This window comes from Scyliorhinus canicula, chromosome 27 (genome assembly GCF_902713615.1).
Source record: "Scyliorhinus canicula chromosome 27, sScyCan1.1, whole genome shotgun sequence".
In the NCBI taxonomy this organism is placed as follows: Eukaryota; Metazoa; Chordata; class Chondrichthyes; order Carcharhiniformes; family Scyliorhinidae; genus Scyliorhinus; species Scyliorhinus canicula.
Window position 1 is genome coordinate 11,131,434 of NC_052172.1, and position 11,544 is coordinate 11,142,977.

An 11,544-nucleotide genomic window follows, 5' to 3' on the forward strand; every position below is an offset into this window, starting at 1 on the left:
CGTCACAGATTCAAAAGGAGAAGTCATAGGAGGTAACATCTTTTCACCCAGAATGTGGTTGGTGTCTGTAACAAACTTCCTGAGAGGGTGGTGGAGACAGGTTAAATTGAGGTATTCAAAAGGGAAGTTATTGCTATCTGAAAAGAAAGAATATGCAAGGTTACACGTAAACGGCAGGATAGTGAGCCTGGGTACAATGTCCTCCAAAGGGCCGGTGCATCCTCCATGGACTGAATGGCCACCTTCTGCACCGTAAGGATCTCGTTTCCATGGCTATAATTCCCAAACAGGTCGCTAGTCTGTCGCCAGAGGCTTATAGCTTGAGGGGTCGCAGGGCAGCACGGTAGCAAGGTGGTTAGCACTATAGCTTCACAGCGCCAGTGTCCCAGGTTCGAATCCCGGCTTGGGTCACTGTCTGTGCAGAGTCTGCACGTTCTCCCCGTGTGTGCGTGGGTTTCCTCCGGGTGCTCCGGTTTCCTCCCACAATCCAAAGATGTGCAGGTTAGGTGGACTGGCCGTCATAAATTGCTCTTGGATTAGATGGGGTTGCAGGATTACGGGGATAGGGTGGAGGTGTTGACCTTGAGTAGGATGCTCTTTCCAAGAGCCGGTGCAGACTCGATGGGCCGAATAGCCTCCTTCTGCACTGTAGATTCTGCGGCCCCACTCGCAATTGATGTGTTCGGAAGGATTTGCAGGTTGACTCACTCGAACTGTTTGGCCGCGTTAGGATTGCACCTTCTTCGGTCGCCTAGTCTTGGGGTGGGACCCGAACCTGGAGCATCCGGCTCAGAGGCAGTGACACGAACCCACTGCCCCACAAGATCTCCCACATTATGGGAGCTTGCTGTGTACAAATTGGGCACTACATTGTCCACATTACAACAGAGACGGCAAAACTGCCTGCTGCAAATTTCAACATTGTATCAACCCCCACGTTACTCCAAAAGTAGCTCTTTGGGCGGAATGAGGCGACACGTGGCGGCAGGGATGGGCGGGATAGGGGGAGTGGGGAGGGGCACAGGGCTCAGGAACGGGATGGTCCGAATTGGGGGGCCCAGAACAGAGATCTGGGTCGAGATTGGGATGAGAGTCGAGAGAGGGACAGGACGGAGGAACGGGCAGCAAATTCGGATAGGTTGGGGAAATGGGATGGAGTGGGGTTCGGGATGTAGGAAATGGAGTGGTGTTTGGGATAGAGGGGACAGAGTGGGGTTGGGGATGGAGGGGACGGAGTGGGGTTGGGGATGGAGGGGGTGGAGTGGGGTTGGGGATGGAGGGGGTGGAGTGGGGTTGGGGATGGAGGGGATGGAGTGGGGTTGGGGATGGAGGGGGTGGAGTGGGGTTGGGGATGGAGGAGGTGGAGTGGGGTTGGGGATGGAGGGGGTGGAGTGGGGTTGGGGATGGAGGGGGTGGAATGGGGTTGGGGATGGAGGGGGTGGAGTGGGGTTGGGGATGGTGGGCGTGGAGTGGGGTTGGGGATGGAGGGAGTGAAGTGGGGTTGGGGATGGAGGGGAAGGAATGCGGTTTGGGGATGGAGGGGGTGGAGTGGGGCTGGGGATAGAGGGGGTGGAGTGGGGTTTGGGATAGAGGGGATGGAGTGAGGTTGGGGATGGAGGACGTGGAGTGGGGTTGGGGATGGACGGGGTGGAGTGGGGTTGAGGATGGAGGGGGTGGAGTGGGGTTGGGGATGGAGGGGGACGGAGTGGGGTTGGGGATAGAGGGGACGGAGTGGGGTTGGGATGGAGGGGGTGGAGTGGGGTTGGGGATGGAGGAGGTGGAGTGGGGTTGGGGATGGAGGGGGTGGAGTGGGGTTGGGGATGGAGTGGGGTTGGGGATGGTGGGGGCGGAGTGGGGTTGGGGATGGTGGGGGCGGAGTGGGGTTGGGGATGGAGGGGGTGGGAGTGGGGTTGGGGATGGAGGGGGTGGAGTGGGGTTGGGGATGGAGGGGGTGGAGTGGGGTTGGGGATGGAGGGTGTGGAGTGGGGTTGGGGAGGGAGGGGGTGGAGTGGGGTTTAGGATAGGGGGGTGGAGTGGGGTTGGGGATGGAGGGGACGGAGTGGGGTTTGGGATGGAGGGGGTGGAGTGGTGTTGGAGATAGAGGGGACGGAGTGGGGTTGGGGATAGAGGGGTTGGAGTGGGGTTGGGGATGGAGGGGGTGGAGTGGGGTTTGGGATGGATAGGGAAGGAATGGGGTTTGGGATGGAGGGTGTGGTGTGGGGCTGGGGATGGAGGGGGTGGAGTGGGGTTGGGGATGGAGGGGGTGGAGTGGGGTTGGGGATGGAGGAGGTGGAGTGAGGTTGGGGATGGAGGGGGTGGAGTGGGGTTGGGGATGGAGAGGGTGGAGTGGGGTTGGGGATAGAGGGGGTGGAGTGGGGTTGGGGATAGAGGGGGTGGAGTGGGGTTGGGGATAGAGGGGTTGGAGTGGGGTTGGGGATGGAGGGGAAGGAATGGGGTTTGGGATGGAGGGTGTGGAATGGGGTTGGGGATGGAGGGGGTGGAGTGGGGTTGGGGATGGAGGGGGGTGGAGTGGGGTTGGGGATGGAGGGGGTGGAGTGGGGTTGGGGATGGAGGGGGTGGAGTGGGGTTTGGGATAGAGGGGGGGGAGTGGGGTTGGGGATGGAGGGGGTGGAGTGGGGTTGGGGATGGTGGGGACGGAGTGGGGTTGGGGATGGAGGGGGGGGAGTGGGGTTGGGGATAGAGGGAATGATTGGGATTGGAATGGTGAAGGGTGGGAGAGCTTATAACAGGAATTCTGACCTGGGTTGGATGTATTCAGTGGGATTTTCAGTAATTTGGACATACAAGAACTGAAATCAAACAGGTAGCAACAGATGACATTCTGATCCCACCCAGATTTGATATCTCGGGTGCTCCATTCTGTACCCCCGCTGAAGTCAAACGTCCCTCACATTCCCCTGGGTCCAGCAAGGCAGGCAGAATGCAAATGTAGCCCAGAGCTGATCCATCCACCCAGTGCTCCCTGGAATTAACCCTGATCAGCTCTCGGTGTGTGAAGCCTGCAACACTGGAATCAATCAAAACACCCTCTGGGTTCTTGCGCACAAACTGACTGGAGATTTCTGAGCAGCTCACGTACCGAATCACACTGTATTTCCCAAAAACAAGGAGGGGGGGGGGAGAATACATCTGGAGAGCCCCCCACCAGAGGAAGACCCAGTCCCCCACTGGGGGGGGGGGGGGGGGGGGGGGGGGCGAGACCGTCTTCCAGCTCCTTCACGGTTGAGGGGGGAGTGGGTGGGTCGATCAGAAGGGACCATCGCATTGACATTGAACAACTGCACCAGGAGCTGTTTGATCCGATCAAACTGTTCACTGTTCATGCACCCCCCCCCCCGCCACACACACACACACCACCACCTCCCCCCCACCATCCTTCCCACCCCCCCCCCCACCTCCCCAACAACCCCCCCCCCTCCCCCCCTACACGGCACCAAGGCGAGGGAAGCTGCAGATCTCCTCCATCCCCGCCACCATTTTGTTCAGTGAGGACTGAGTTACGGTCCAGCGCTCCGCAGGACCTGATTCCCCGTCTCGCCCTTTACGCCTGAGCTCACGTCCCGCGTGGATTCGCCCGACATTTTTTTCGCTCGCCTCTTGCGACAGCCGCCGCAATTCTACCCCCTGCGCGCGCACCCCCCCCCCCCCCCCCCCCCCCCCCCCCCCCCACCACCACCACCACCACCACCCCGGGCGGTTGCCGTCGTCCTGCGATTAAACACTTGACGCCCGCACGACCCCGGCGGACGCCTGTGCCGAAAGACGGGGCTCGAAATTCCCCTGCTCCCCTCCTCGTTCCCAACGCCCAGCCGATCGGTTTACTTACAAAATATCGGGGAGCCCTCCGGGTGACCCGAGGTCGGCTTGGGGGGCTTTTGGTGGGGGCGGGGAGGCAAATTCCTGACGCTGGGAATTCCTGGCGAAGGAGTTGTTCAGCCGCACGTCAACCACTGAATCCGGGGCTGCCTCAGCCTGCCTTCAGGAGCTGGCTGGGCGAGATCAGGAATTCCTCGCTGCACAGCCTTCATTAACACGGGGAATTCCCATTATATCAGACAGCCTGACCAGAGAGAGAGAGAGAGAGAGAGAGAGAAAAAAATCCTGGAAACCTCTAGCAGCAGCCAGTCAACGGAGCAGGGATTCCGTGAAACCTCGGGGAAACTCCCACAGAACCTGCTGTGGGAACGACAAGCTTCAGCGCCCAGCAAGCAGGAGAAAATTATGTCAGAAGATGCAGCGTGTTGTTTGAAAAAAAAGCGGAGAGCTGGCGGTGCTGTGAAATTATTAATTGACTACACCGAGAGAAATGACAGCTGAAGAATACCGTAAAGTCCAGAGTACAGGGGGCACCAGCTGTTCCGTCGCTGGCTATCTTACAGCTCAGGGTTCCCTCCACAGATCAATCACATTGCGTTGGTGCCCCAGCTGACTATCTGCCCCCGCCCCCCCCCCTCCGCCAGCTGCAGAGCGTTTCCTAGCACAGCTCAACAACATCTTGCCTTCACCTAGCACCTTTTAACACAGCAAAACGCCGAGTCACACCCAGGTAATATTAGTGGCGGAGGGTCTTAAAAGGGGGAGGAGAAAAGCTGCAAGGCCGAGTGAGGGAATTCAAGAGCCTCGGGCCTAGGCGGAGCGGGGGGCAGCTAGTGGCAGAGCGGGGGGCAGCGGGGGAGGATTGGAAGCTGGTTGTGGGCAGAAAATACACGATCTGACACAGCTGAAGCAATCCGGCCTTTATGCGTCCACGCTCCGTCTCTGAAGCTCTACGGGTAATCGGTTCCAGGCGGGCAGACCCTGCGGGACACCCGCTGTCGCTGGATCCGAGAGGGAGATTTAACCTAAATGCGCCCCAAGGCAGGAGGGTTGTCATATTATTCATGATACTGCCGTGGAGTGAATGCCAGCAGTGTGGGATCGGGATTTTCCGATCCATCTCCCTCTCCGACCAGCAGTGGGGGGTTTTCCCACAGGAGAGGAGGTTCCACCATTTGTGGCGGGGGTGGGGGGGGGGGGGGCGCAGGGGTCACCTTTGATGGGACTGGAATATCCTGCCGGGCAGAAGGTCGCTATGTTGCCCGCAGCCCAATTATGCACAATTAATGCGGAGGTCCCACACCCCCTAGTATACAGAAAAGGTTTACAGATTCAATGCCCATATTCGGGTCTTCGATAACTCTGTTATACTGAGGAACGGCCAGTGCAAATGGCAATGATGGTGAAGAATTTTTTTTTCAAACATTTACAGGGGAACCTTCTTTATGAGTTTGTGTCCAGCCCAACAATAGTGGATCTAAATTCTGGGGAATGAAGTCCGGCAAGCAGAACAAGTTGTAGTGTGGGAGCATCTGGGAAACAGTGATCATAACACAATTCCAGCTTTAAAGTAGTTGCGGATAGGGACACAGGGAAAAATCAAAGATGCAAATAGCCTTCAGGAAAAGAGCAATTTTTAAGGATTTGAGAAGGATCTAGAGCAGGTGGACTGGAAACAAAGACTGGCCAGGAAAACAGCAAGTGAGCAAAGGCAGGCCTTCACGACATGGGTAGTCCAGCTACAAACTAAGCATGCACCCATATGGGGGAAAGTTAGACCATTAACAGCTGGAACTTCCTGGATCACAAAGGTTGAGTTAAAACAGATAAAATAAGCTTGAGAGAGAATTCAGGTACAAGATGCAATTGGGAACCAAGCAAAATACAAGAGAGTCCAGGAGAAAATGAAATAGGATCAATAAAAGATAGAGAGCATGAGAATGATCAGTGTCTAATATGAAAGGAACACCAAGATATTGTACAAACATATAAGAAGAAAAGGGATAGTTAAAGGAATAGTAATTTATGGACCAGTAGAACTTCATGTGAAGGTAGAGGACATGACTGAGGTACGAAGATACAAATAAACAAAATAGGAACTGAAGTAGGCCTGTTCTGACATTCAATAGATCATGGCTGATCTGCCTGCGTTTCGAAATCCACATTTCCCATCTACCCTCAATAACCTTTGACCCCCCTTGCCAAACAACAATCTATCTACCAAAGCCTTAAAAATATTCAGTGACCCCCGCCCTCCACCGCCTTCTGAGACCGAGAGTTCCGAAGTCGCTCAACATTCTGAGGGGGAAAAAAATTCTCCTCATGAAATGAAATGAAAATCGCTTATTGTCACGAGTAGGCTTCAATGAATTTACTGTGAAAAGCCCCTAGTCGCCACATTCCAGCGCCTGTCCGGGGAGGCTGGTACGGGAATCGAACCGTGCTGCTGGCCTGCTTTAAAAGCCAGCAATTTAGCCGAGTGAGCTAAACCAGCCCCTCTGTCCCCTCTGTCCTCCAAGGGCAACCACTAATTTTAGAACAGTGGCCCCACGGGGTGGCACGGTTAGGGTTAGGGTTGAGGGTTAGATAAAGGGCTGGATTTTACGATCGCCACGCCGAAATCGCGTTCGGCGGGAGAATCCCCGTTTACACTGGAAATGGGGTGGCGCCGTTTTTCCCATGCTCCGCCCCTTCAAGGATGACGTGCTTGAGGGAGTGTGCCGCACACCACCGGGACGGCCTCAGGGCGACACCCGAGGCCCTCCCCCGATGCTCCACCCCCGATGAGCCGAATCCCCGAGAGCGTGGGGCCCGTGTCCTCTCACTGTTCAGTGCTGCCACTGTCAGGAGGGGGGGTGGGGGAGCCATTTCGCTGGGGGGGGGGCTTCGGCGAGAGCTAGGGGGGGTGATCCGGGGGTGGCGAGGGGGGATTACTGAGGGGCAGTATTTGGCAGGCCATGTTGCACGGCACGGACGCATGCGCAGCCGCTGATCCGGCCAATTTGTAACCGTATCGGCAGGTAAAGCTGGGGGGCTTGACACTGAGTTATTGCTAGCCCCCACCCCCCCACCAGGCGGAGAATCGGTGCGGGGGCGGCGCCGGCTTTCTGGTGTAAGGCCAGACGGATCCTGCGGACATAGCCCCAGAATCAGAGAATCCAGCCCAAGCTGTTTGGGGTACTTGGCTTTGTAAATCGAGATATCGAACACAAAATCAAGCATCCTGGTCAACCTGTACAAACTGATGCTCAGGCCTAATTTTGAAAATCACACTTTAAGGACGTGTGGGCCCATTGCAGAGGGTCCAGTTCAAGGTTGACCAGGATCAAACCAGGAATGAGGGATTTCAGGGATTGTGGGGAGGTTGAAGAAGTTGGTTGGCTCCTCACCGACGGTTAAGGATGACGAGTGGCTTGGAGGGGAACCTCCAGGTGGCGGCGTTCCCATGCGTCTGCTGCCCTCGGCTTTGTTTCTGAGGTGGTAGAGGTCCCTGGTTTGGGTGGTGCTCCCCTGGTGAGTTGCTGCACTGCGCCTTGCAGATGGCACAGACAACTGCTGCCACTGTGTGACAATTGTGAAGGGAATCAATGTTTCAGGTGGTGGATCAATCAAGCAGGGCTGTGTTGTCACGGATGCAAATACGGTGGATGGATCTTTCGTTGCACTTGTGTAAGATCTGATCAGATCCCAATCTGCCATCAGTTCTGGCCTCCACACCTCAGGAAGGATATTGACCTTGGAAGAGGCTGTGATACAGTTTGCCAAGAATGATAATCAGGCAGGTTGCACAAACATGGGCATCGCTGTCCAGGCCCAACATTTATTGCCCATCCCTAATTACCCCTCATGAAGGCGGTGGTGAACCACCTTGAGCCCACGCTGTGTAGCTACACCCACAGTGCTGTCCAAGAAGAAAGACTTGGGGCCGGATTCTCCATTTCAGCGGCTAAGTAAGTGCCGGCTCAAAAGGGGAATTCGCGGAACGTCTACGACGATAAAAATCGACGGCAAACCCTCACCGTATCCGGGACCGGTGAGGGGCGAGCAGCAGTGCCGGGTGAAACTCCCGACTCGTGCGCTGAAAACGACCGGAGAATGGCCGGGTCCCTGGCCGCACATGCTCACAGCGTTGACCTGCAGCGGGCGCGCCGTACAGCATGGCGCCAGCCATGCCCGGATCCGACCCGCCACCCGCACCCCACAGGCCACCCCCTGGCCACCTCCCACCAGTCCCCCTAGCCCTCGTGAAAGCCCCTCCCCCCTCCGGTCAGCGGCCCGAATCCCGGCCGAGTGTGGCGGCGCCGGACGCGGTCCGCAGTCGCCACGCCGGGTAGCCGACCGCTCAGACCACACGGGTCCCGGGCCGTTGGGAACCCGACTCATCGGGGGCGTAGCATCGTGGGAGGGCCTGCCGTGACACGCCAACGCCACTGCAATGGCGCACGGCGCAATGATACCATTTCAGCGGGGGTGGAGCATGGCTGACCGCCGTCAAACCGGCTCCGACTCCAATTTGGGCATCGGAGCCGATTCTCCGCCAGATCGCGGGTTACAATAACGGCGTCGGGCAACGGAGAATCCAATCGTTGATATAGATTATTAATGTTGATAAAACTGAAAGGGAAGGCCTACTTCCTCTGCTGGAGCGAATCCTTAAAATTAGAGTTAGGCTCAAGGCCGATGTCAGGAATCATCTCTCCCCACTAAGATTATAGGGAATCTGGAACCTCATTTGCATCCGGTTGATGGAATGCAGGTGAAGTGCCGACACCCCCACGCCAGATTTTCCGCGATGCCGGCGTGAGACACGTTCGGAAGAAAGTGACGTACAATCGCCGGGAATCACTTGAACGATGTCTGGGGTCGCCTCCGGAGTTCAGGGTGGAGGCCGCCCACAACCCTGGACCCTGCAACGCCAGGGGTCGGAGGTGCATTTGCAGGGGAGCCTTCCAGATTAGGTGCCCTGGAGGAGCTCCACCTTCCAGCCTCAAATGTTCCTGGAAATCCATCTTTGTTCCCAGGAGGTCCAACGTCCAGTCTCAGGAGGACTCCCAGTGATCTATCCTCATTTTCAGGAGATCTGCCCTTCTTTCTTCAAGAGCGGATCGGTGATGTTGGGCACCTCTTTCAATATGGCCCTAATCACTATGACAGATACCATCTGATGGAACCATCAATTCACCAGACACGTGTTTCCGATATGAATCTAGGCTTTAATCGACTTACTTCAGAGCCAGCCTGTTACCCGTTGATGAACTCTTAGTGAACTCAGGCTGGCTCTGGACAAGGGTATTTATACAGCTGCACTAGGGGGAGGAGTAGTGGGCGGAGCCAAGGGTGGAGCCCTGTACAAGTTCCTGAGTACTCCCAGAGCTACTCCCCCTAGTGGTAGGATAGCGCTACTGCGCTTACAAAGACAGTGTGAATTATCATATATACATATATATATTACATTCACCACATTATCCAGGCCTGCCCCGCCACTAAATGCAGTGTAAAACATGATTAATTTGGAGGAGGATTTGGTCAGTTTTCCCGCTAGCCTCCACTGTTCCGGCCCCCACTGTGCCCATCTAAAATGGTCGCCCGCAAAGATTGATGGGAAATCTGGCCAAGCTGGAACACAGATTGCAGCCTGCAAATGTACAAACTGTAGCTCAGATTATGCGGGACTGGATCCTGAATGCGAAGCGTGGTGGATCACAGACCACTTCGTCTCAAAATGGGAGAATTGTGCCCATTGTGCAATTGAGCCGAAGGGCTGAATAGCCTCCTCCTGTCCCTATGTTCTTCCCCAGTTTCGTGCATATATGCAGAAGGCCTTCAATAGTGCTTGCTGAATTTGTTGCCGAGGTTGGTGTTGATGTTTGACAGAAGGTCACAGAATATCTTTGAAGGGGTGAAGCAATAAATCCCCACATAAACAAAGAGCTCAATTGTGAGAAGGAGCTTAAACTAACAGGTTTTTGATCTATTCACTGTATTTGGAGAAATAGCCATTCATGTTCTACGGTCTCATTCATTTTTCGGATATATTTTAATGTGCGGTTATTGGGCTTCTCACATTGACAAAGGTTAGTCGTAGAATTTATTTACAGTGCAGAAGGAGGTCATTCGGCCCATCAAGTCTGCACCGGCCCTTGGAAAGAGCATCCTATTTAAGCCCACACCTCCACCCTACCCCTGTAACCCCACCTAACCTTTTGGACACTAAGGGGCAATTTATCCTGGCCAATCCACCTAACCTGCACATCTTTGGACTGTGGGAGGAAACCGGAGCACCCGGAGGAAACCACTTGCCTGGTGAGTGTAGCTCCAAAAACACTCAAGAGGTTCGACACCATCCAGGGCAAAGCAGCCCCACTTGATTGGCACACCTTCCACAACATTCACTCCCTCCACCACCGACGCACATTGGCAGCCGTGTGTACCATCTACAAGATGCACTGCAGGAACTCGCCTAGGTTCCTTCGACAGCACTTTCCAAACTCACGACCGTGACCATCTAGAAGGACAAGAGCAGCAGATACCTGGGAACCCCACCACCTGGAGGTTCCCCTCCAAGTCACTCATCACCCTGACTTGGACATATTGTCACGGGAGTGTCCCTTTAAGAAATGTTTTTGTCTTATCACATGGCTTCAATGATGTCGTTGTGTGGGTGGAGCTGGGCTGTGGCTCTGTGGGGTTTTACTTTCGCTTTGAGTTTGGACTGGTTTTGAACTGCACAGGTTGAAAGAAATGTTCCCTTGTCTTCATTTTAAAAGCAGTTTTCAGACGACTTGGTAACTTAAAAGAGACAATTGCTTTCTGGAAGGAATTCAACCCTGCTGTTTGAAAAAGAGAACAGAGGATCAATAACATGTCTTATACCAATGAGAATGCCGTGTGCTGAACCACGCCTTTGAAAAGGGGTTTCTGTTTTTTCTTGGATTTTATTATTGAATTGGAACAGTTACGGGGGAATTCATTAAGGGTTATACATAGATTACTGTAGATTACTGTAGCTGTGTGGGATCTTTATGTTTGTAGTTGATAAAAATTCTTACTGTGTGTGTTTATACAAATGTTAACTAAATTCAGAGAATAAAGCTTGTTTTTTGATTAAAAACGCCAGGAACTCTGTTGAATGACACCTGAAAGGCAGGCTCTTGTGCTCATCATAGCCAAATTCAACATAAAGGTTGCAGGCCAGGTGGACTCCATAATATACTACCCTATCTGGCCGCATCACAGCCTGGTATGGCAACTGCTCGGCCCAAGACCGCAAAATATTGGCCGTTCCTTCACTGTCACTGGGTCTAAATCCTAGAACTCCCTCTCTAACAGCACTGTCGGTGTACCTACACATCATGGAGTGCAGTGGCACAAGAAGGTGGCTCACCATCACCTTCTCAAGGGGCAATTGGGCATTGGCCAATAATGCCAGCCCAGCCAGCGATGCCCACATCCGATTAATGATTTTTTTTAAAAATCCACGATCACAAGGAACAGGAGAGAGACCAAGGCAATTTCACAAGACCACCAAGAAACAGTGGGAGACTTGGATTGTGAACTAGGCTCCAAATCAAGTCTCAGAACCGACAGGTCAGCATGATGTTCATACATCACCAAAATGGTTACAACATCACAAAATAGACCAAGGACAATGACTGACTGAGCAGAATCTGTAGATTGATATCCCAATCTCAGGAAACTAATGAAATT

At 54.4% G+C, this 11,544-nt stretch overlaps 1 protein-coding gene across 2 annotated transcripts in view; it reads right to left on the reverse strand.

Annotated features, from left to right (window-relative positions):
- The window catches only part of LOC119957804 (sodium/calcium exchanger 3-like), a 323,961-nt gene extending 319,595 nt beyond the window's left edge, over positions 1-4,366 (reverse strand). The window contains exon 1 of one of the 2 annotated variants that reach the window (XM_038785917.1): positions 4,346-4,366. The gene's annotated coding sequence lies outside the window, so the exon portion shown is untranslated. Of the gene's footprint in view, positions 1-3,847; positions 4,107-4,345 lie in introns of those variants that run through there. The other variant, XM_038785916.1, reaches the window with a different exon arrangement.
- Positions 4,367-11,544: the final 7,178 nt, after the last annotated feature.